At 39.5% G+C, this 25,941-nt stretch overlaps 1 long non-coding RNA gene across 1 annotated transcript; it reads left to right on the top strand.

Annotated features, from left to right (window-relative positions):
* Positions 1-617: 617 nt before the first annotated feature.
* On the top strand, positions 618-25,836 carry LOC141959298 (uncharacterized). Its single transcript, XR_012633427.1, has 3 exons — positions 618-1,471; positions 19,840-20,438; positions 25,281-25,836. It is a non-coding gene; the product is annotated as an uncharacterized LOC141959298 (long non-coding RNA).
* The last annotated feature ends 105 nt before the right edge of the window (positions 25,837-25,941 follow it).

The raw sequence follows: 25,941 nt of genomic DNA on the forward strand, positions 1-25,941 counted from the left end.
GTGATGATGAAAAAATATAATTAATAATTTGTTTTGTTAATTGATGATGAAGACCATTTTGCATTACTGAAGCTCTAGCCTTTTCAAGCAATTTCCAGTCTAAAGGATCCCATTCATTAGTACCACTAACACTATTAATAGAAACAGGAAACGCTTGTACGCTTTCAGGAATAAAAGACCCCTCCACTATAGCATCTCTAATAATCCCTTTCCATTGGCGTGTGGCCACAGAGGCACTCTGCACCTGTGAAGAAAAAAGATGTGAAGTTGTAGGGTGAGACGAAGGCAGCGCAGCCTCCGCCTGTGATGATGGCAAGGATGGATTAGAAGCAGGTACTGGAACCGAATACTCAGGTGGCGGGTCAGGGGCAGACGGTTGCGGTTGCTTGCCAGATGAAAAGGTGTACGGTCTGTGCTCCATCTTCTCCTCCCGTGTTGCAGCCAGTTTTTCAAGCTTGTCTATGAGTTGCAAGAGTGGAGTTTCTGTGTTTGAAACGCCGACTCGCGAGGCTCGGGGTTTCTCCCCGTGCGCGGCAGGCCCGGGCGGCGATACGTCAGTTCCGCCCACGTGCCCGTCCGCGCCCCGCCCCCCGCCGGGCTCCGGGGCCGCCCCCGCTCTCCCCTCGCTCTCCTCTGGCGCGGCGCCGGGCGCGCTTCCGGCACCGCCCGCTCTCGCCCGCGCGGCTCCCGCTCCAACCCCCGCTGCTCGCCGCGGCCCCGCCAGCGCCACCGATGAGGCAAACGGGTTTTTCGGCTGACACAACGCAATGGAACCTGCCAGCGGCGCAGGCACCGGAGGCGGCGTATCAGAGCCAGAAGCCGCTTCTACCGCTGCAAAGGCGGAAGTGCCAGCCGCGTGGCCGCCCTCCATGAGCTCGCAGACACGCGGTCGCCAGCCATGCGCTCGCCAGCCGCGCGGGTCCCAGCCGCGCAGTCATCGCTCAGCTCCTCTACTGTCTCGCGAATCAGCTTCCAGAGCACGGGATAGTCGCTCACTTCTTCTGCCGACCTTCCCCCCTCACTGATCGCGTCCCATAGCCTTTTTCCTATGGATTCCCCGGTAGATATCTCAAATATGAGACCTGCACTGGAGATAAGTCCTCCTTCCCGGCTCCATTTCACCAAGCCTTTCAGGGTGGACTTATCATATTTTATGCCTCTCATGGAGAGGATATCTTGGAGGACTTTCACTACTGCTTGCTCGTCTCTTCCAAGAACAGACCCCATTCCTCCCCGGCCGCCGCTTCTTTTCGCGGATCTTCAACCCAAATTACAGCGCGCTGCTTCTCACCTTCAGACCCCGGGGCAGGGTCCGGATCAGTTTCGACCGGCTTTCCACCCTCGATTACACCTCCGTCGAGTCCTCAGCGAAGATTTGTGCCACTCTTGAGGGTCCCTGTTTGGGCGCCAGATGCGGGAGATATGGACACGCACACGACCAGTATGATCAAGCAATGCCCATTTATTGAAGGTAAGCAAGCCCTTTTATAGGTTTCTCCTGTGCACACGAACGGTATGTGGTGCAATCCTTATGACTGGACAGTTAGCTTTGTCCACGCGCTTCAAGCCTTCTCACAGTTGGATAATAAGTGCCACACTCAAATGTCTTTCTCCGCCCAACCCATCTCGTGGAGTTGGTTGCTGAGTTCTTTGTTCTATGTCCTTGCCCAACAGAAAGGGAAAGGGGAAGGGGAAGGGAAAAGAAAAGGCATCCTGACACAGAATCTTGGCATGAATAAGCCATTTCATTGTTAATAAACAATGACATACAGTGGGGTTCAGATCATTCTCAAATAGCTGTGTCCAGTTTGCAGTAAATAAGATTAAGCTTGTTTTGCTGTTGAAGACTATAGCAGTATCTCTAAACAAAGCATTGTAGCAGGTCTGAGGATGGGGTGTACAGTTTTTACATCATCCTTTGTGGAAAATAAATCATATTTTGTATAAGTTAATGTTAGAGATGCAGAAAAGAATGTAGCCTTTAGAGTTTGGAGAATTTCTAAAGGATTTTAAAAGTTTATGGAGAAGTTGGACCAAGAAAGGAATAACCACTTCCTTCTTTCCTCAATGGTAAACTATACCACAGCCTGATTTTTATTTCTAGCTACTTTCTTTTAGAGCTTCTGCAATATATGTGCCTAAATGACATACTGGAAAAGCTGTCTGACAACAATAAAACTATGTTACACTACATATTCAGTCTGGGTCAGGGTTATTTATAGGAAATTTTCCATGGGTCCAATCCGAAAATGTGGGACAGACTGACAACTCTTCAGTGCTTTGGAGATAAGACATTGATCTCAGAGTGTTGTTGTGGCTTTCCACACTGGCCCGTTTTGTAGAGGGGGAGCACTACTTTGGCAGGTATAAGCAACATAGACTTTCCAACGATATATATCAACCTTATAATGCATATGCAGAGACTAGTGGAAATGAACCAAAATAGTCTCCCTTTTAACTCCCGGTGCCATTTCAAATGTGTCATATTTTATTTCTGAGGTATATCTTCCTTCCATTATGTAGAACTAAAGAGTCATCTCTGACCATGCCATGTATTTCGTTAGAAAAGGAATCACTTGCATATTCTTTCATTAGTTTGTAGCCTTGTTTACAGGAAATTTAACCTACATATATCTCCTTTGCTGAGAAATCCCATGTGTAATCCTTGCAGAAATATTGAGTCCTTCTAGAAGGGATGCAGCATATCATTAGATGATATTTTTACAAGACAGGTAATATACAAGGATGTAAATGTAGTCATTCCCATTGGAACGATCTGGTTAGATTCATTAGGGACTTGCAGACTGAAGTTAATGTGTATGCTCAGCAGCATCACTCCTTGGGAGGTGATGTGTTTTCTTATATTTCAGAAGAGGGTGACATCTGCTTCATCACCCTGCAAGTGAGTATGAGTACACTTCTGGTCACAATTTGGTTGGCAAAAAAAAGTGGTAAGAAGCAAGTTTGGGCTTGGGAGTAATCTCAAGACAGCTCTACAAATGTGTGGGGATCCTGTCCTATGCTGCAGTGCACCCTAGGAACAGTAATTAATTTGAATTTGTCTGTTCCTCTTGTTGCTCAGAATGGATAAAAAGATGTGATTTCATTCACAAGTACCAAAGGATTTAACTGCACAATGTAAAAAATATTCTTGTCACAATTACTTCAACTCTTTGTAAACTTGGGTGCCATTCTGACAACTATCTCATAGTTAGATCTTTCAGCATCCATTAGATGGCAAATGCACTTATCTAAAAAGGTTTTCCTCATCTAAAGCAGGTGGCATAATTATTTTCTGTTATTAATGATTTTAAATGTGAACGATATAAAGACAAGACATGACAAATATACAGAAGGATGGCTGTATGAAGTCTTATATAACTAAATGGTTCTGGGAAGAACAGATAAGTCATTTCTGTATTTTATGTCAGCAGGGATCACTGCAATTTCATTGTCTAGCTGTTTTTTTTTATGGCGGTATAAATACACTAGTGTTAGTAAGCTGAATATACAAAAAAGATAATTCATTTTAACAAGTGGAGTTACAAGTAAGAGTAAGATCCATTGAGGGACCTTGCGGGCCTTGCCATGAGTTAGGCGTTTGGAAGAAGCCTGGACCCGAGAGCACCAGTATGAGGTGCCTATGCACACAGTAGACTGCAAAGGACAGGTGTCAAGGTCCACACAAGCCAACAAGCAAACACTTGGGAAGGAGGTAGACCTAAAATTCTTCCATCTGTGATTTTGTCTTCAAAGCTGAATCTTCTGTTGGAGATTGTTCTCGTCTTCTTTTTTTTTTTTTTTTTTTTTTTTCATTTTGTTTTCCTTCAGAAAACTGAACAGAATTAATATTTGATTTGTTTCCTTTTCAAATGTACAAAAAGCTGGCTTACCTGGTATATCATTAGTAGCATCTGGTTCCAAAATTATAGTCTAATGGTGAGAATACTTGTCCAGGAAGGGGGACACTTAGGTTCAGTTTTCTGCTTAGATTGTGAGTCTTCAAACTCACAAATCACACAGCATTGAAGAGTGATCCGTGTGCACGGTAGAGTCCATTTATTCCCACTGGAAGTTTTAGTGATTTTACTCAAAATTCTCCTGCAGTGTTCAGCAATGTAAGAAGCAGGTCCACGAAGATCCTTTTCTAATACATACATGTGTGTGTTTCTGCTGGTATTATTTGAATAGGGACACACAACAGCTGATTTACTCAACTGTTTGTAGAGGTGTAGCCGTCATAATGATGCCAGTTTAAAACATGAACAGAATCACGGTTCTTCTAAAAAAATGAAGCAGGATTTTAGGCCAATGAAGAAATATATATTGGTGAGTGGAGATGTTTAGCTTTGTTTTAAATATTTAGTGTACACTTGAGTCATTTTATCATACTTTTTGGTGAAAATATGAAAACTAGAAACGTACCTGAAGGTGTCATGCAATGTTTTAAATACAGCAGCCTGAGTTTTAATTTCTTATTTATTGTTAGACATTCAAGAAAGTTGCAGAGGCTGGAAATAACGTTTTTGTAGAGATGTTTCCCTATGTGTATTCTGAAATCAGATTAAAAAAAGGAATGCCAAAAGGAGGTTAGAATGTCACACTTGATACATTGAAGTATGGAGTGGGTATCTGAAAATCCTGAAATGTGAATTTCAAGGTCAACTGACCTAACATTCCTCCTCAGCTTCCTCACCACCTTCTCCTCAAACCCTGCCATCTTTAATCTGTTTCAAAAGCAAACAATGTGCTCCTTGGAAGTCCATTGAGAGACTTAGGGATAAGACCTTTCTAGCAAAAATGGGTTTTTGCACAAGTGAAATTATCAGTCCTGACTATTCCCTGGTGAGTGATTTGATGCCTGGATTTCACACCTTCTTTTGTTTTCTTGCCTTGGCTAATGGAATAAAGATGAAAATGTCTTTTTTTTTTCTCCCAGAGAAAAATTGAGGGGGAAAAACAGCATCCATATATCTGTCACTTCTTTTATTTTTGTGAAGAGGCTTAAGGGAAGGGTTTTTCTAAAGAAGCTTAATAGCCACCATAGAAGTCCTACAGATACACTGCCAAATAAGAAGGGCAAACTAATGATATAAACAGAAATAATCTATAGTAAAGGAAAAAACCCACAGCTGATGATAGATATATCTCTAAGCAGAGTGAAAGGAACTGAAACGAAAGAATGTGAGAGCAGGAAATAATTTTCTTCCAAAGCACAGTGTTTCTTATTTAGTTAAACAACTATTGGAGCTTATTTAACTAAGCAGTTATTTTTACTTTCGCTCTCTTGTTTGGCAAATCTAGCTTTCAGGGTAGATATCCAAATGGGGGAAGCAGTAACAGCTGGTAAGCTAATCAACTGAGTCAATGTTTCTGGTAAAGATGTCCCTACATATGCATTAGCTATCTATATATAACAGGAAACCAAGCTTTGCTGGCTGGGAGAGGTAGCAAGTAAAAATTAGAAGTGATAGTTCTAATCTATAAGTTTCAACTAGGAAAAATATCCAAAGTAGCTTTAAAATAGTACTCTGCAGCTGAGAAGGGATTCTTGTTCTGTTAAAACTGATCGAAGAAATCAGGGAGGATTTTGGTTTTGGTCTTGGGAGCTTCCAGAAACCTGACGCTGCTGTGTCACTGATTCAAAAGGTGAATTATGCATGTTGTTTCTTTAAATCTAGGACTCATTGATGGCTTGTGTTGATAGTCCCCCTTTCTAGAATACAGTTCCCTATGAGCAATAATAGCTCAATGACATTCTTGTGCAAGATTTGGGGGATATTTGAAGCTGCCTTTGTAAAAATCAAGATATTTTTCTGTTACAGTGCTATACAAGACTAGTAGGAAATAGCAAAGAAAGCTATAATACTTTGAAGGACTGAAAAAAAAAATCTTTAAAAAGATGAGATTGCTCAAATTTAATGCTCAAAGGCATTAATTAAAATCATCAGAGCTATCGTGGGACAACAGCATATGTGTGTGAATACTTTTTCTATATTTTAACAGCTTACTATAAACTACAGTTCCTGTTTTACAGTTTTTATCTGGGATTATAGATATAGATTATGTCTAAATGAATTATTCCTGAATAATTGCAATGGGAAAATATTTGCAAATAGAGAAGGTATGCACTGTTAGATTACATTGTGAATATTAATGCATATTAATTCAAGAGGGAAGCAAAGATATAAATAGCTTCACATTGCTTTAAAGACACTTACTCTTGCCATCCTTGATGACTTCATTTTCATGTGAATTGAAGTGGATTTATTGTCATGAAAGTCTGTTTTTATCAAAGGTTTATACAAATTAGCATTTTTCAATATGAAAAGAATCTTCCTAGGGAGTTTACAGTTGAAATTATCTAAGCACAAAAGAAAAAAAAAAAAAGGCTGAAAATACACAAGCACTACGTTGCTCTTTCTTGGGTATTTTGAAATTCTAACAGAGTCAAAAGCACATTCACAAGGCCCAGATGAGGATTCTGATTTTAAGCCATTGCCTGCTACATGGCTCCCTGCACCTTCCTTTAAAAAAATCTGATTGTGGCAGGTCTTTGAGACAGGCTGTTGATCTGAGAGGGCTGATCTGGTCTCCACAAATAAGGCAGTGACTATATTATTTCAAATTTAGCTGCGGGGTGAACATCCTCACCCTTGCTTTCACTAGGCAGGAGGCAAGGGAGAGGTACCACGCTTCTCCCCTGGGGCCATTCATGCCCTTTCTGCCCCAGAGCCACTGTATGGGATGACTTGGAGGCAGAGATGAGGATTCTTCTCTCTTTCCTGACCCACATGTCCAGGCAATACTTTCTTCCTTGTCCCTGGCTGGTGTCCTGAAAGCCCTACTGATCCCACAGAATTAAACTGAGGATTTATCTTTTATAAGGCATTTGTCTAAGGCTGAAGGCATTATAGGCTTTGTGTGCATTAGTACATTAACAGGACCAGGGCTGAGCTCTGGTATGTGCTCACTGTCTGCTAATGTGTTTGTACAGACTTTGGTCCAGTTCTGGCCTTGATCAGCTAGTGCTTCCCAAAGAGTCTCTGGGCTTGGGGTGCTTAGCATTAAATTTTATGCATAATATCAGTATTAGCACACTAATTTACTGTATAAAATATATTTAATAAAATATATTCATTTAGAAGATTAATGTTAGTAATATGTAGATAATATATGTTCTCTATTGATATAATTATAGATTTATATATAATATAATAATGTATTAATGTATTGATACTGGTTCTAGACAATTCTATATTAATATTACTCTCTATACAATGTTAATATAAATGCTTTGTTTAGGAGGAATCAAAGGGTCTAGCTGTATACCTGTGTCATACTGTACTGTTTGTCTCAGAACCAAGGAGCAGCTCCTGCTCCATTTTACTTACTGGTATAGATGGGACCATGAAGTCCAGCAACTGGTCTGTAAGTAGACCATTGCTTTCTAAACTACTGTGGGTCATATGAACTTCTGAAAGCATCTGCCACAAACCAAATCCTGAAGCTGGGGATAACTGTGGTCAGTTTATGACAAAAATATGAACTCTGCCATTACCCTCCTGGAACAGGTTTCAGGGTCACTGGGAGCCCCGGGAGCCTGCACTTGCCTTGTTACTTCTTTTCTATTAGGATGCTTTTTCAGATGGTTTATGCTTTGTTTATATTATTAATGTTCTTACCAGTACAAATAATAGGCAGTATTTCCATCTACAGAAAAGAAACATGCATCCTTGTCAGCAACTCTGCAATGGTCAGAATTTGCATGTGTGTGCAGCACTACTAAGAATCACACCTGATCCTTCTCAGATTCATAATCCACAGGAAAAGCAGAACTAAAGACGGGTAAAACAATACTTGCTCTGTCGGCTTTCCTAAAACACACTTTCATCACTTCCCTTTATCAGGCCTATGCAGACCTAGTTTGCTAAGAGAAATTAGCTGCAACTAATTTACAAGCAATGAGTAACAGGCAATTTATCTAGAAGCTTACAACTGTTGCCTGGATACAAATCTGTTCAGTGGTTTTATATGTAAAATATTTTTAGGGTATTTGCAGAAATTTGTTTTGATGATAAATTGTCAAACAGAAAGTGAGGGCACATGGTATACTATCTTAACCTCCCACGCTGTCACTGAATAGGTATAATAAGGAACAGTATCTTGTCGAGCCCTGTTTTGTGAGAGAATCCACATGGCCTCTGAAGGTGGATCTCGATTTTCCTCTAGAGGATTAGAGACCTGAGAGTGCAGAGAGCAGAGTTTAATTTAATCAACTGGCTACATTTACTAGCAGCTGCTGCTATTTTTCAAGGTAAAACATTGGAGAAAACTATTATAAAAAAGAAAAAAAATCCAATTGAAATTCAGTGAGTTAATAAAGGGCACTCACTATATCTTTTAAAAGTTAGAATTGATTGCTAGAATGTTAAAATCTGTGAATCAGGACAAGAATTTGCAAAGCAGATTGTTATACAGTCTGGAGAGGTGTTCTGAAACAGGTTTTTTTCTCATTGTAATATGTGTGTGTACTTTGCAAAAATCAGCCATTGTAGAGATACACGCAAATCAAATATTGGAATTCCCAAGGTGAATGCTGAGCTGCATCCACATATCCAGTTGCTGAACTGTGTCCCAGAAACAGAAGACTCTGGTGGGAAACAAGGAAATCTCCTTTGCAGAGATTTGCTGCTCACTCCTATTAGGCACACTCTGGTTTTGGTAGAATTAGTTTGATATAACTGTAACATATCAGGTTATAAGCTAGAAGATACATTCTTTTTTTTGGCAGGAAAAGAAAACAAAGTGGAAAACAAAAGAGGAAAGTAACTCAGACATGAGGACAGAGATGTGAAGCTTTGTTTACATGTTTCCTGCTGATTTTGAGCTTCATTGAAGAAAGAATACCAGAATGTCTTTTAAGAGTCTAGGATCTCTGGATGAGGAACTTCTGGAAATTTGTAGTTTTGCTTGGGTTCCCTTTCCCTGGCATCTTCCCATGCAGAGCACGCACAGACTAGGTAGAACAAGCTGGCTGCCATGCCTAAAATCTTCACACTACTGCAGCTAAAGATAGCTTAAGGCAATTTATCAAGATCTATCTTTTTTTAAATTATTTTTTACTTTAGAAGTTTCTAACCATCAAGATTTTCCCTATTAAAACCCAACTTAACATTTTAACAAAATTAAAGCAAGCAAGGAAACAAATGCATAAGATGAAGTCAACTTTACTGACCATATTAGATTGCTTCCCTCTGTTGTCTTTGGCCTTTTCTTGGTATGTGTTTCCTCTGGTTCTAAAGATCAGATGGTCACATTAAGAAAATCACTACCAAATCACTTTGGCCATAGCAATGTAAAAGTAGGAGAAATTAAGATGTAGGTCAGGCATGTGTTGTGCTCCCAGTTCATTAAATTCTCATCTGAGTTTTGCTGTCTTACTTTCCTATTGGTGTTTGCAGGTATATTATGTAGAATCTTATCATCAGCACATCAAATTAATATGGCACTTCTGTATTGTTTTAAACATACCATTGTCAGGATGTTCTGAGGAGGAAAATGTCTATGCTGTAAAAATCAATACAGCCATGTAAAAACTGCCTGTCTGCTCTCTCACAGAGAAAATACATTTTTTTGGTGATGTTTAGAAACATACTCCCAGTGGTCTCCCTTCTTGCAAAATGCAGTCAGCTCTGTGCCACTGATGAAAGAGCTGCCACTTGGCACAAGCTATTCAGGGCCTTGCTAGCAAGGTTTTCCCGGGAAGATAAATTCCTGAAAGATTCAAGTATTTTGTTAGTGCAACCCTCTTTATCTACAGAAATGCAGCCAGCAGTGCCTTTCCTGCAACACAGACAGAAGGAACAGCAGGAGGCAGTTTTCTGTGTTGATTGTTTTTTGCAATTGATCCTGTAGCAACATCTCTACTTGCTTGCCTTACTTTCTCTTTTGCCAAATAAAGCTAGTTTGTCAATCACTTGGGTGGTAGCTGCTAGTGTTTAATTATTGAATAAAGAGTAACCTATTTTAACTTGAATAAGAACTGGCTGCTGTGCCACTCTTTCAAGGATGGTAGATCAAAGGCAGCACCTGTCATCACTTCAGAGCATCAAAGAAATTGTTCATTGAAATGACAACCTTTAGCCATATCTCTTTAAGGTACAACATGGTTTCCACAGCTTGAAATGAAGACCCTCCTCAAAGCTGAAAAATACTTATCCAGACTCCTAAACATAAGACCATAGGACATTTTATTAAAAGACCACATGTTATGGCCAAAGTAAGTTATTCAAAAAGTATCTTCAAGATCATTTACTGTTGTATAAACCAATGGCTAAAAATTTAAAGATGAGATATTAAGATGCAAAGCAAAATCCCAACCTTTCCCTGCAAATGACAAAAACTTCTAGTGAACGATGAGAGAGGAAAATGAAGAGAATAATAAATCGAGAAAAAGCATTACTGATTTTATATTTTGCTTTGCCCCAGTTTTCTAAAACCCTTTAAAAACCTATTTTTAAAGTAAAGAATGGAGAAAAGTAGTTTAACCAGTTATGGGAGAGACATACACTGCAGCTGAGAGTTTAAACTCACTGAGAGTTTAAATGCAGGCAGCTCAGAGGGTCTGCTGCCTTTGCACTGCTACCTGGCACTATGCTGCCTACCATACCACACCCTGCAGCTGATGGAGGCAAGAAGAGACCCACTGGCTTGAGGGAGCAGGGCCACTTGTTGCTGAAAGATGGTGAAGGCTGTACCAAGATTGTGAAGTCATTCAGGAACAGAGAAGGGTCAGGAGGGAATCCAGCACACTGTCAGTCACCTTCTGTCCCTGTATTTTGCATACATGGGCAAAAAGAGCCATCTTTCACAAAATATATATGCTTCCTATTTTTGTGTCAAGCACTCAGACTTTTTAGAAGTGACAAAATAGTTTTTGGACCAGTTTAAATGCTTGTGATTTGCCTCTATAAAAACAGTGAGAAGCAGATCTTAGGTGACACCAATATCTTCACTGAATTCAAGAGAATTGTGACAGTTGACACCAGCTGAGAATCTGCCACTAAGGGACAACAGGTGATGCCCAGCATAGCCGGCTATGGTGGGAGGTGGTTTTTCAAGGAGTGCTTAATGGTGATGGTGCAAACTTTTCTGGTTGTTTTTTTGTGAGTTGGGGTTGGAAGGTAAAAATAGGTGATGGTCCCATTCTTATGAGAATCAGTTCACTTTCTTCATGTCTGTAATTTATAACTTCAAGATTATAGTCAGTATAAAATGAACATTAAGAAAATAAATCAGCTAAAGCAGATTTTAGGGGCTACCTTCCCCCCTGAGAATGACTAATTCATGGTCTGTATTAGCACTGTTTCAGGTTTGGGAAGAAAGGGTAAGCTTTTGTCCTGGGGAAACTGAATTTTCTAATAGAAATAGTTTTGATTAGCTAAAAGTCTTGAATATCTTTTGGCCTCATGATAGACTGTATCAGCAAAAGGTAGTAAAAACACAACTTGGAATTTACAAGTGAGTATAGGATCTTAAAATGTTACTTCAGTTTACTATTCCCTGAAAGCATAATATAAATGGAAAATTGACAAGTGTATCCTCTGGGAAATAAAAAAACCCTTAATCCTAGTAGATGCAAGTTTGTTACTGTTACATGGGAAGTGCTGAAGCAGACTACATAGATAGGAGCTTATAAATGTTCAATTTCATGGCTTTTTTTTTTTTTTTGGTGCCTGTAGTTTGACTCAAGTTTCAAGAGATACTTGTTTAGACCGTTTGAAAAGACTATGACAATACAATAGGTTCTGTGCACACAAGCCTCTTTTCCTGTATTCTGAAGCATGTTAGATCAAGATTTAATTTTTATTTCTGCAGAGAAGAAAGCTATGTTTTATGTCTCCGTAACAAAGCAGCTTCAGAATTATTGCTATCACACACAGTTATAAACCAAGGTTATTTTTTTCTCATTAAAAAGCTCAGAAGACATGGCAAATGCCAAAAAGTTTTGTCCTATAAATGTTCTTTCAATGGTTGTATATATTGTACGAGTGATTCCATAGAAGTCATCCTTCAGTGTAATTAACAATGTATTATTAATAATTATTAGTATCAATGTATGCAACATCCTTTCAAATGCCTTATATTTGAATAATAATTTAAAAGTTACAATAATAATGATCATACATTAATGTGAAAACATTACAGGACTGTACCAGCTCAGACCAAAGGTCCACTTAGCCTGGGATTCTGTCTTCTACAGTGGTCATAAGTGCAAGAACATGGCAAATATATATGACACTTCCCTCCTACCCTCCTAGATGTATTTTGCTGACTTAGTGAGACAAGTAGCAGAAGGGTGCCCAACCAGTGTCTTTCCAATTCCTCGTCGGTCTTCTCTTGAGTCAGGTACACTTGTTGCACCCACAGTGTCCTCTGGCTAAGTTTCATGAAACTCCCAGTTCTAAAAACGTTCTACCTGTTGCATGAAACACTACCTCCTTTTGATTAGTTCACATATTTGTGAGGTATGGAAAGAAATGCCTGCTCTACAGAAAATTTAATAGAAATGTCAGTAATCTCCTGTTTTCCCCCCTAGTATGTCTATGTTGTTGCAATCTGTCTTGATTGTTGTTGCAGTCTGTTTTGATGGCATGACACCTGTGAGACTGAAACCTACCATGCACTGCAGTTTTGTCAACCAATCCAATATGTATCTTCATGGCCAACAGAGTATCTGAGCAGCTCCCACCTTTTAGAAGAAGCAAATGGTCCAGGTTAAACTCAAGAGCAAGGCTTAACCCATGTGGAAATAAGCCATATGGCTTATTACACCACCTGGAGCAGGTCTCCATCAGTGATCTTCTCCCTTCCTGTGCAGATGACAAGGACTGGATCCCTCTCTGGCTTCTGCCTTGCAGGTGCTGCTGCCAGCAAGTGCTGTGACTGTTCAGGGGTGGAGTGGAATTAATAGAAAAATGTTTAAAATGCTACAAATACAAAACACCTTCTTTCTAGGTGAATAACACTGTAGATCTACAAACTCATTTCAGAAAGTTGTTATTCTTTGGCCATGAGATTTAGATGCAAGAAGATGGACTTGGCAGCCTATGGAGCTGTACTGGGAAATTACAAATCAAGCAGCAGATATCTTGGCACACACACGTTCTTCTGAAGGTGGCAGCTGCTCTAGTCTGATTAGCACCCAGGAAACTATTTGATTGTAAGCCAGACTGATAAATAAAGTAACTCTTTCAATACCAAGTTGGCCTTTAGATGTTAGAATGAAAATATATTAAACAAATTGGTGTTTATTTTCTAGTTCTACCACACATTTACAGTTACCCTAAAACAAGAGTAAGACCACATAATGCTGAAGAATGCTAACTGAATACAGTATTGGGGTTTTTTTTTAGGAATTTTGAGACAAATAATTAAATTAGTTCAGACTGTTGAATGGCATCAGCATGACCTCAGTCCCATTAGTCAAAATCCTCATTTACCCTTGGTTCTGAAAAATATTGCTGGCTGTCAGCAGTGTCTGAAACTGTTTTCATTTTATCCTTTCCAGATAATCTGGCCTGCTGAACTGCATGTTTGATCCCCAGAGCGGAATTAACATGATCCTAGCTACAGTGGTTAGGTAGGACTATCTAGGTTGCCTGTAGGAGCTGCAAAAGCTGAGCATGCTAAAGAGTGGCTCCCCTAAGCTTTTGCACACAAAGGATTTTATGAAGGGATAACACTGACTTCAGAGATAAGCAAGTTGCTACGAAAATTAAATCCCATTGAGTATGACGACAGCTGGGGAAACCATATAAGAAGATTAGTCGAAAATATAGTAGTCGTAAGATTTAGCAAGTCGGCAACTCCTATTTGATCCTGGAAAGCATTTTTGAAATGGTAGAGAAAATACCATCCCAAGAGTATTCCCTAGGTACCCTCCCTCATGGTCTAAACTTGATTTACACTTAAATATCAAAGGCAAACAATAGAGGAAAACACTAGAAAATAAGCAAAGTTTACAGAAGGGGACAGGATATCTGTGAGGCAATTTGTTCTTAGTGAAAATTCAAACCGAAAGAGATCATATAATTAGTGCCCACTGAAACACCATTTCCTGGGGTTTGCAAATTGTCAAAAGCTAAACCCTAGCCACATCAACCCAGTATAGATGCCTTAGTCTGCTGGAGGTGGTAAGCCCCTGTCTGCTCCTTATGCCTGAGTATTACCATGTCTTCTTGATGAGCTTGGCAGCTGCTCACTTGGAAATTGTGTTGTGTTGCTGGTGGTGACGTCTGAGGAGAGCTCCTCAAGCAGAAATCTCTTTGTGTGGAAATAGTGTCTATTTGCAGCCTACCAGACTTTGTAAGGCTATCAAACAAGACAGCTTGCATATTATAACATCCATGCTGCTAAAATCAGAGGTTTCCTTTAGAATCAAATGTTCAAAATTAATAGTTATGGGTGTGTGACCCAATGAAATAATTGGAATGACATATGGGAAATAAGAGGATTTATCAATGACAAGATCTTTCTCTTTCCATTGTTTAAGTTATCTGGTATGTTTCAGTCATTTCTGAGCAAATACTGCTAATTAGTTTCAATTTCCCTGGGGAAAGGATCTGACCTTTTTTTTTCCTTCTCCTGAGAACGTGGTTTCACGCTTTTAATCAGAATATGCCGAGACTGCCTCAAATCACAGCAGTATGTCAAAATGCATAATGAAGTCCGGAAAGTGGCAGTGGCAGGTTGTCTTTTTGGTTTCCTATTTCTTGGCATTTTGGTTTTCTTAGGAAACAAACTTCAACATAAATATACATAAATATATATCCAGATATACTTACAAATAATCTGTGGAGATTTTGATCTTCTGAGACTGAATTAGGAAATGGACAGATAAAGGCAGGGTTTAGAGGCAACTGGGAGCCTTGGGGATGCCATCAGAAGTAGGAATGACACTGTTTACTCTAAACAATATAAACAGATATTCAGGCCCCTTTCCACTCTCCCATTGATATTTCTCTTTCAGGATCAGCAGTGCAATCTGAAAACAAAACAGGACTTAATATGGGAGGATTACATTGTTCCACTGCCACTGATTCAAATGGATGTTCCTAGTTTTCTATTAATCATACTGGGATGTCTCTAATGCCATTGTAACTTCAAAGTCTGCCGGAGACTGCTGCCCACTTGTTCTCCAACCTTTCACTTACTTGTCATTCTTTTTCTTGCTAAATATGGCAATGGGAAGATTTACCAAAGATTTGTAAAAAAATTATAAAGCAGTATGTATGTGTTAGCAAAAATAAACTGCTACTGCCAAAATATTCATACTAATTCTGAGAAGCTGGTTCAAAGAATAGAGCACATTTTCTCTTTGTGTTTTCTCCTAACTCCATCAGGTACAGGACAGTTCATGGGAGTCTTTCCATTGATTCTGGTGTGTTTTGCATCACTGTTACTCTCTCCTCACCCAGCAGAGACAGAGCTCTGCATGCCATCTTAAAATCAAAATGATATTTTTGCAGCCTTAAAGTAATAGAGATGGGACACGGATGGAAGCCATTGTCATTCTTGTTCCGTGTTATTTTCTTTTTTTCTTGATGTCAAATTCTCACCAGTAGCAAAACCAGAGGATATTAAAAATCACTTAAAAGCCTTCCACCAAAAAATAGTAATTGTCTGGTACAAATACTCTTGTGTGAACACAAGCATGTCTTTGTGTTGATATTATATTCAGAAATTATAACCCAGAACACTTGTCTTTTGTTTTATGTGGTGTTTGTCTGTAGAACAAAGAGCATTTCAGTGTGATACTGTGGGCCATACCAGTACCTGGGGCTCTTGTCCTCTCTCTGCTCCTGGTGCGGACCTGCCCGTCTCAGAGAGTCCCATGGCATCAGGGCTGTGGCGGTAGGAGGGGCAGAGCTGCTCTGGAAGGGAGGCCACATTAAGTGACCTCCAGAGGCATGGTAGAACCAACATTTCTGGGATTTTGTGGTTTTGTGATTTGTGGCTGAGATACTAGACTGGCAATTGGAAGCTCAGGAGTATTTTTCCAAGTTTCCCAGGGGCATCCAACTCCCTGTGTTGTTCTGGATCTATAGAATAGTGGTGATAAAATCATCTTTCTATTACTTGCTAGGTGATTCTTCTATTAGATTCATTACTGGATATGTCTGAAGGGCCGATCACCCATGAGATATATGTTCCCTTTGTAACAGTAATGAAAATGAAGCCAGCGCGCAGTTGTGCTGCGGTTGTGATGGGTCATGGGAGATGGGATTTGGATCAAAGTTTGATATTTTGTGTTACTTTGGCCCTCACTCTCTCTTAAACCACTTTCAAAGTATTTTTACAGCATGTTTTATAGTCCCTTCAGGATCATGAGTTAGTTCCTCTTCTCTTACATTTTTCATATTAGATGTATGTTTTGGCTCAAGTCTTAAATACATGTTTTCAGTTACAATGTTTTTCATCCATTTTAAGAGTATTGTTTCCCCTTGCATCAAACATTTAGAACAGAAATGTGATATGCATGGAATTAAATCATCTGAGTATTTATTATTAATTATTATATGTAGAAGGAAAATATTACCCATTTAGGACTTTTAAAAAAAGACATAGTTCAATGCCAACAAACATGCTGTACATGTGATTTTGTGGAACTGTTAGCAATAAGGGAATAACGCAGCTTGTAAATGATGCAAAACTTGTGGGTTATCTTTGCCAGGATTCCTGTTCTTACAAGGCTGCATTTTGCATATGGTATTTGTGTTAGGTTACTGTTCTCACTTTTCAAATGACTGAAATGTTTTCACTCTGGAAGGGAAGGTTCGCATTTCTTCCTTTAGGAGCTACTTTACAGTGACTTCTTTTCAACAGCAGATGTGACACCAAGCTTGTCAGAGTGCAAATTTTTGTCCTTCACTGAGGTTTCTCCGAAGCCCTTTGCAACAAGCATGGATCACAGTCAGCTTCTGGTGCATCGTGACTTCACTAGGAATTCTGATTCATGCAGGCTCTGATATATTTGCATGGAGAAGAGGGAGTATAATTTTTTTCAGAGGAAGCACTCCATATATTGAAGCCAGTTCTCTTGTTATTTCAGATCTATGTAAGGCTTTCATGAGTATAGTGTTCCAGTGCTTTGCTATTACATTGTGTCAGGTGACAAAGGTATTTGCTCTCTCTTTTAGCATTTGTAGCATCTTCCCAGCCCTTAGGCTGTATAAATTGTGTTTATACAACTATAGCAATAGCTACTGCTCTCCCTTTGGAGGGGCTGGTTGCAGGTGGGGAGGTGTGCCTGGAGTAGCTGCTGTGGCTCCAGACCACCAGCCTTGGCACACCACTCCCTGCCTCTGGCCAAACATCCGAGATCTGCGGAGAATAAAAAAGATTAATGTCCAGATTTGTAAAGGCAGCATCATGAGCAACACCTAAATACCTTTAAAAATGCAACCTTTATTGTTTAGCTTCTTCTTAAGAAACATGAATACTCGAGGAAAGGGCAACAGTATTAAAAACTTTATGTTTGGCATTACCTATATCTTATTCTTTGCAAGAGGGCTGGGGGAAAGGGCAGTGGAAATATGTAATCCTTATTTTGCATAAGGGAGATGTTACAGGGCCATGCTTTAAGTTTCATACATCTGACTAGGCCTCTGGTGCATCTTCAAGTTGTTTGTGGGATCTAACACAGGGCTGCCTGCCTGAGCCTGGCTCAGGGAATTTCTTTCATAACAGAAATGGAATTTTGCTGTAAAGGACAGGAAATGGTCTGTGTGGTGAACAAAGAATATGAGGGTTGATTTAAATTTTAAATATTCATGACTCTACTTTTGTTTATAGTCTTCACTCAGATCCCTTGAAAATCACAAATATTCTGAGAAGAAAAGCAAAATGAACAGGCACTTAATGCTTTTAATGTCCTTGCAGTTCTTAAATATTATTGGCTTCTCCTTTTTCTCCAGAGAGCTGCATAAACATGGACTGTTGCATAGGTGTCAATATTTATTTCAAATTGGCCATTCCTAGCTATAGCTTGTCTGAAAGATAGCTTGTTTCTGTTTCAAAAGCCATCAATTTGCTCATTAGAATGCAGTAAGGGGAATTTCCCAGAAGGCTATTGATCCTGTCAAATGTTGAGGTAATGTAAAATAGTGATTTCAAATATTACACAATGTTATAGACTGTCCTGCAAGAGAAGGCAGAACATATTATTCTGTCATAACATTTCATTACTGCTTCATGTTCCATTGTTAAAAATTGTTACAGAAAGAATAAAATGCATTTTTATCATAAATGTTGGGAAGCAAGAATGTGTTGGGTTTTTGCTTAGGAGGAGGCAGCGGTAATGTATCTGGGACTTGTTCTAGAAACATTATTTCAACATTTTCTTTATTTTAAGGCAAGTACAGCATCATGAGTGGGTTTTGTGTGTGTGTCTGTGTATGAGAGTAAAAGCCTCCTGCTTCCCTATCAGTTCACATCTCTTCCGCATTGTGTTCATATCAGTGCATGACACTCATTGCTTCACATCATCTTCAATGAAACCTATTTTATGCACTCATACTTTTAATTGTTCTTAAACATACTTATTTAAAACCCCAAGCAAAATTTTCATGGCTAGCTAAGACATCATTTGGGAAGCTTACCGTATTTCTTTAACTGTCACCTTATTTTTTCCTGCAGTATGTAACTAGAAAATTAAACAAGCCTGCAGGTGTTTAGAACAGGCAGTTCTCACAATGACTTCCAAAAAGCTTTCCAGCTCTTATGTCTATTATGGTGGGGACTAGACCAATGATTTCCACTGTTATATCATATATGTAGGTATTGATGGAGAAGGTAAATATGTCAACTTTCAAAATCAGTATTTGTTAAAGAAACAGATTAAATAATTACAAAAGATCCATAGATGTGTTTTTATTTTTTATTCTTTGCCTTTTATTCTGCCATTCCCATATATTATCTGCTGTAAACAATGTGGGAGCTGGAGCTGCAGACCCCACAGTGGCGGGTTATTATTAGCAAAATCCTTTCAGACATCGTGAAGAATTTCTTTTAAATGAAGTAGGTTAAAAAGATATCCTGTTCATTAAAAAAGACAACACCTAACATATTTACATTAGCTGGTGGAAGATAATTCACCTTACCAGGCAAGGTACAGTCAAAGGAAGCTGAGCATTTGAGTGTAATAAGCCATGTGTATGTCAGTATCCCATGATTTTAATGTGTGAGCTTGGGGTAAGATAAAGAAATACAGGCTGAAAGCCTGTCACAAGCAGCAGGCAGTAGGCAGTTTGGTGAGGGATTTTGCAATAGGAAGGTGAGTTCCTGAAGTCCTGTAATGAAATCAGTGTAAAAAGGTGAAAAAAACAACAAATAAAGGTAAGCAAAGAGTGTCTGCAACCCCTCAGTATGCACCAAAAACTGTGGATAAAGCTGTAAATTCATTTCAGATGTTAAATACAGAATAAAATATCTGAAGCTATGCAAATAAAAAAATGTATACATATTTTTATTAAAATCTCACAAAATAGATACTAAAAGAGGTAATTTGATGGTTTTAATGCGAAAGATGTAAAATACAATTTCATTTGGATTTATGACTGATCTCATAATGGTGAATTATATGTTTCAAAGTTGTGAAATTAGTCATCTCAAGTACAACGGTGGCTGAGCTCATGTTTCTGTAGCAACTTTCAGATGTCAGTCTTGAATATATTTTAAATTAAAAATCTAATTGGGATGTTATTGCTTCTAATTAATATCCATAAATGAAACACAGTTTTGTGCTCATTATCTGTATCTTCTTTTTTCTTGCAGCATTTCTTACCCCAGTAAGTCTCAGGAACTTGGTTTATTGGTCCCTCTTTCATTACAGTAAGGGGGAAGAAATCCAGGATAAAATCCAACGTCAGTCCACATTTTGCTTCTTTGTTGAGTCCTTGCTGGAGGCCTGAGCTATGATTCAGTTCAAAGCTGATGTCCTCTGCGCCAGCCAAACCTTGAATATTTGCTGTCCTCATAGTGGAAAACCACAGTGTTTCTGTACCAGATGGGGAGCTGAGCCCATTGGGGGTGAGCCCCCCCCGCCCTCCTTTTAAGGGACTACACAGATAACTGAGATGTGGAGAGGGGCTGCTGCATTCCTAGTGAAGTATGGATGCCTTGAAAAGAGTCTGCCGTTGTACTCACCCTTATCTGGTGGCAGCAGAACATACGCTGTTTCCTGAAAGCGCCTGGTCAGTCTGGTGGAACCAGTCCTGGACACGCTTCTTCAGCATTCTAAGAGTATTCATGGGCTGTTAGTAGGCACTAAGGTAATATTGGTGTTGTTGCTCCATAACTGCCCTCCAGCCAAATCCAGCTTTACATGGTACAGGATTTCTCATCACATAAAACACTGAATAAAGAGCTTTGATGTAAGTTTAATAACATCTGCTGGTAAGGGCTTGATGTATTTTGCATGCTTTGAAACTCTCATGTCTTTACTATTCCCCCATCTCCAAACAGTAGCAGTTCTGGTCATTGGAAGCTCCTGAAGCCTGTTCTTATGTGGCCTCATTGACTATTGACTCAGACTGAAGGTCAGACTGCTGGTATTTATGATCCATAGTGTGCTTGGCCAAGCGACATGGCTGAAAAAGACCTCTTCATGGTCTTTGCTACTACTCCAGAGTGAAGCTATAGCACCCACAAGGTTGTTTTCGGTCCCAATGGGCTATAAGAGGTCAAATGTGTCTTGACTACAACCAGTTTATGCTATTCATGAAGCAGTGCAGAACCCTTATGTCTGATGTGCACCTTGTCAGAATGTTCTGCAGCACTGAGAATTGTGCCTAGGATGTACTTTGCCTAAGCCAGGCACCCAGTTAATCAGTTTTCCTACTTGTACAAATTTCTTACAGAGATAGAGATGTCTTTCAAAATCTTTAGAAAGAAAAGGCTGTAACTATATAAATGAAATATCTGAGCAGAATCCCCTCTAGAGCTTTGAAAGGTATTCATCTTGTCACTAGCTGTACAGGAAAATAAGGCACAATTTGGAAGGACTGGTGTGCCAAACTCCTTTATATATTAGCCTTAAGTCTTCCTAACTTGTCCCTGTCTGAGAACTGGAAGTGATCTACCTTTTGAAACACAAGGTGAGATTCACTTTAGGTAACTTCAGGTATTTATAGTATACATACCTGAATCTGAAATATCTGTCTAGAATGATCCCATGGCCATAGTAGTTAAATAGGGTTTTCCTCAGTTCATTTCTTCTTCTTCATATCAAATATTGCTTAATTGACATGCACCTTATGATGGAGAAATCCAGAGTCATGTGAGATGACTTCTTTCAGGAGTCTGTGGTAGAGTGGCTGAACACCACTTTCTGTGTACCCAGAAGAACCTGCAACATCTGAACCCACTGGCCCCGAGGCTTATTTATGCCTCTGAGTACACCACTTAACCTTGACACAGCTCGCGTTACCATGTGGTTTTGCAATGCCACTGTTTTGCAGCCCTGTTGCATTCACTCAGAAAATCACACGGATACTTCTAACCTGTACCGTAAAGCCCAGTTATATGTTGCATTTTAAAAGTAACACTGGAATAAGCAAGAAGAAACTTGCTTTAATGTGCAGGACCAACATTCTCCTATGACAACATTGTTCGTATCATCTGAAGTTGTGTATTCTTGGAGCAAAGTTTGTCCCACAACATTTTAAAATGGGATTATGCCATTCATAAAGCTGTTGTGCATGTATCTTCCCAGTTTCAAAAACACGGCTGCAGTACGTGAGTAGCAAACCAGACACCCTTGATGAAGGGTGTGATTAAACACTCACACTATTACCCTGATTAATATGCAAATAAGCAATGCTAAACTGTTTACTGGATTCAGATTTAAATTGCTGACCCACCACAACAAATGAGGAATGCAATCATGCTCCACGTAAGGACAGTGATTACATCTTCTTTTGCCACTTGCTTGAGCAGAAGGCTCTTGAATTTCATGTTTTACGCTCAGAATACAAATGAGTTTCTTCTTGTCTGAAGCTTTATTTCTGTAAGATTGAAGACTATTAGTCATAATGTTTAGTTTAGATACTACCCTTCATTATTAAAGGTACATCTGAAATATAAGGAAAAAACCCGTGCACAGTTAATCTGTTTGCCTATGTTTCAACAGAATAAAAAGAAAATGCAGGTCTAGCCTGACTTTTACAGAGCGATCCAGTAGCACCACCTGCTGTTTGTAGGTAGCACTGCTGTTTTGGATATACGCCATATATATTTTTTTAATCTCTCTCTATATATATATTCCAAAAACAACTATGCAATTTAACGTTTTTGAGTCTTACAACATGGCACGAGGCTTCCTGCTTGTGGAGTTTATGGAAGAGGAAAAGGTCTAAGTCACTCACCGCTAACCTGCATCTTATGCCTTTCCTCAAGGCTGGATGTGGACTTTGTCTAGATCTGCCTGGGTGGTGAAAAAGAAATAGCAGCTCACAGCATCTCCTGAGTTTGCCCAGAAAGCAGGTGGGTCTTTCCTTGTATCTCTTGCAGATAAAATCTCTGACAAAGGCAGACTCTGGGTTTCATTGCCCTACTGTCATTACAAAATTCAAAATACCGAACAGTAAAGGAATTTCAGCACTTACCTCAGTGGGTTTAGAAATAACACATCCTGTGGAGCAGTCTACCACTGTCATCGACACAACTAATTCTGGCTGTAGGAACCCATAACATGCAGGCAAGCCCTCACCTGGGGATGTGATGGGTTCCCTGTGCGTTGCACCATTTCATGTTGCGTTGCACCTGCACCATGTGACATGGAAGAGTCATGCCTTGTGGTTTACTAAGGCAGCACTGTGTACAGGCTGAAGTGCAGGCGTGCGGATTTGCATGTATGACATGTTAACCATCATTATGAAGTGAGGGGAGGCATCAAGTTGTACACAAGCCAGTTTGGACTAAAACACGGTTGGGCATGAAGGAAATCAATATATTACAGAGAACTTAAGAGATGGAGAGAAGTGTTATTTTTTAAATGTGACATGTTTACTGACGAAAAGAAAGCATCTAGCATGACTTTATGAACTGTGTCATTAGAGCCCAACAGCAATGCAGTCAGACAGGGGATCACTCCACAGTAGGGTGACTGCTCCGCTGCGAGGTGAGCACGGCTGGACCTCATGGCACTGTCCCAGAGCACCCCTCTTCATGGACTAGCTCTGACAAAACAGAAGAGGACAGAGAAAATGAATTATTAACATAGATGGAACTTTGAGTGAGCCCATTTCTACTGCTGTTTTTTCTATGTAGGAGCCAAGTCTCAGAATAGGGTAGGGTTTAAGCATAAAGGAGGAATTAATTACAGCTTCACTGCAGTAGAGAAGAGTAAAGATTATTAAAGACATCTAATGACAGAACCAGACAGACTTCTGATGAATGCTTGTGAAGCATACAAGACTGCCATCAATGTTTCTACCACTGATAAAAAAAGTACAGAAGAGAAGTCCTGGATACTTATTAAAGAAAAAATCCCCTGTAGCTGGCACTGCATTCAGAATGAGTTAAATAAAACTTCACCTTGTAAAGCACATGGAAAACCAGGGGAAATGGGCACCACTTTATTCTGGATAGAACTACATTGCTCGTAGATAAGTTTAATAGAATTGATGGAATTTAAATGAAGATCTAGGAGAAAGCCAAATGCCAAATTCCTACAGTGGCCAACAGACAATGGAAAAGAAATACAGTTTAACATTTAAAAAATGAATTAAGAAAACAACCCACATCCATGAAGTGCTAAGGCCTGGACAACAGGCCCAAGCCAGAGTTGACCTGTAGATGAATCCTGTGTATTTTATAACTGATAACCATTGTGCTAGTAGCCATTGTACTAAGTTATAACAAACCACTTATGCTGATGTAAAAAGTGCTAAAGCATTGAAATACTGAAGCCTGAACAACAGGCCCTGAGCCGAAGATATTAACTTAGTAAAGTATGTAAGCTCGTTAGTGAAAGATGCATCAGTAGTGAGAATGAAATGCTGAGAGAATGTATCCAACTTCCCTTGTTTAGCCTTGTTCAAGGCTGAGAACCCCCGTATTTGGCCTTGTTAGAAACTCCCTTGGTCTCCCCCTGAGCCCTGGCCAGGCTTTGGGTGGAATCCAACAGGAGAATGAAACCAGAAATCTTCTGCTCAAAACAAAGGTGCCAGCTATTCTGGCTTGTCGATCTCTGGTATATAAGGCTGGGCCCATTTGCAGGGACTCTGGCAGCCTCACCTATGTGTGGAGGTACCACGTAGGATTTCCCCCTTGCCGGGACAGGCTCTCCAAACCCTCGCTGTAACCGGGGCTGCCCAGCCACTGCGGGGCTGGATGATGGTAACGTGTGCAAGTGGTGATGTGTCTTTCTTAATCACTATTCTCTCTCCCAGGTAGTAATGATTTGATGCATTACCCTGTATTCTCCTGTTTGTTGCTTTAAGTGCACTGTTCTGTCTTTTCTTACTGCATGTTTTCTGTATTACTCTGTTACATTATTCGGTTATCACCAGTAAAATACTCCTACTCTTTTCACTCGGGTGTCCGAGTTTAATTGTTATCCTTAATCAGCAAAATAACCCATTAAATCTGTAGTGTTGAAGTAATTAATTATATCATTGGAAAGAGGCAGACAAAAGTTAAGAAAAAAGATGCAAAATTATTGAAAAGATAGATATTTAACTTGGATGAAGATATGCCTGATATTTTACAGAAGGAATGATGATTCCATGTATTTGTTTGATGCTGGGCTGTAACTGCACGAAGGCAGTTTCCATTGGATCTCAGGGATTAATGTAGCATCTTCAAGAGTTTGTAAGTTTAGTGAAATGAAATTGTGCACAAAGGCTGTACAGTTTTATGGTTAGGAAACACTTGAATACAGTGCATACATGTAGCATCTAATTCAGTGGTATGTGGCAACTTCCAACACTGTGTTTTGCCTTTCTCATAATGATTAGCTTGAGAATTCAGTGTTGCCATATCCTTGAAGCAAAGGACCTAGCTGTATAGCCAGCCACAGCCATAATACTAAATATTTTAAATTAATACAAAAGGTATCTGCCCAAAATATTTTATTGGAATCAATTTGCAAGAGTCACCTACATGGCATTGATTCTCATCTACCTTCAAACTGTTTCATGGAGTTTAACCCTCATCATTGCTACAAGACCGGTCCTGAGAAAGACTACATACAAAATCATCTTGTTTTCTAGGCAACCTCTGGGTTTTTTGAAGTCAGCGATGCTCTCTGCTGCAGAAACCATGATCCTGGATGGGATGGACACACCAAGATGGGATAGACAGACTATGATCTGACACACTGAAAGCAATCACATCAAATTTAAAAACAAGGAAAACTGGTAAGTTTAAACCTAAAGCTGTAAAGCTCTACTTGAAAACACCAGGTTAATGAACTGTCATACAATTTAACATCTTTTGTTAGACACCTTTGCTTAACAGCTATAATACCCTGTGCGGGTATCTTTCTACTGTGCATTAGAAACAGTTAATAAAATCAATAGAGGGGAGTGTATTTCTGGTCCTGTAATTCCAGTTCTTGAACAGTAAGATATAGAAAAATAATGAGTCAGATTCTGTTTTCAATAGCAATTTGCTCTGCAAAGCATTGTTTTCTTCAGTGCATTATTAAGGGTATATGCATTACCCAGCTGCAGAGTATAAGAGGATCAATGCTGAGCAGATAGCACTCACTAAATAGTTAGAGCTTTCCCTTTTATTAACCAGGAAAACTATCACTAGTTAAGATGGTTCTTTCCATTTGAGATGAATAATCCGGAAAAAAAGAGATGAACCTGTTCACTGTCACAATATTCTTACAGAATTTTTGTTTCTAGAACTAAATGAAAGGAAACA

Source organism: Athene noctua, chromosome 3 (assembly GCF_965140245.1).
Source record: "Athene noctua chromosome 3, bAthNoc1.hap1.1, whole genome shotgun sequence".
Classification (NCBI taxonomy): domain Eukaryota; kingdom Metazoa; phylum Chordata; class Aves; order Strigiformes; family Strigidae; genus Athene; species Athene noctua.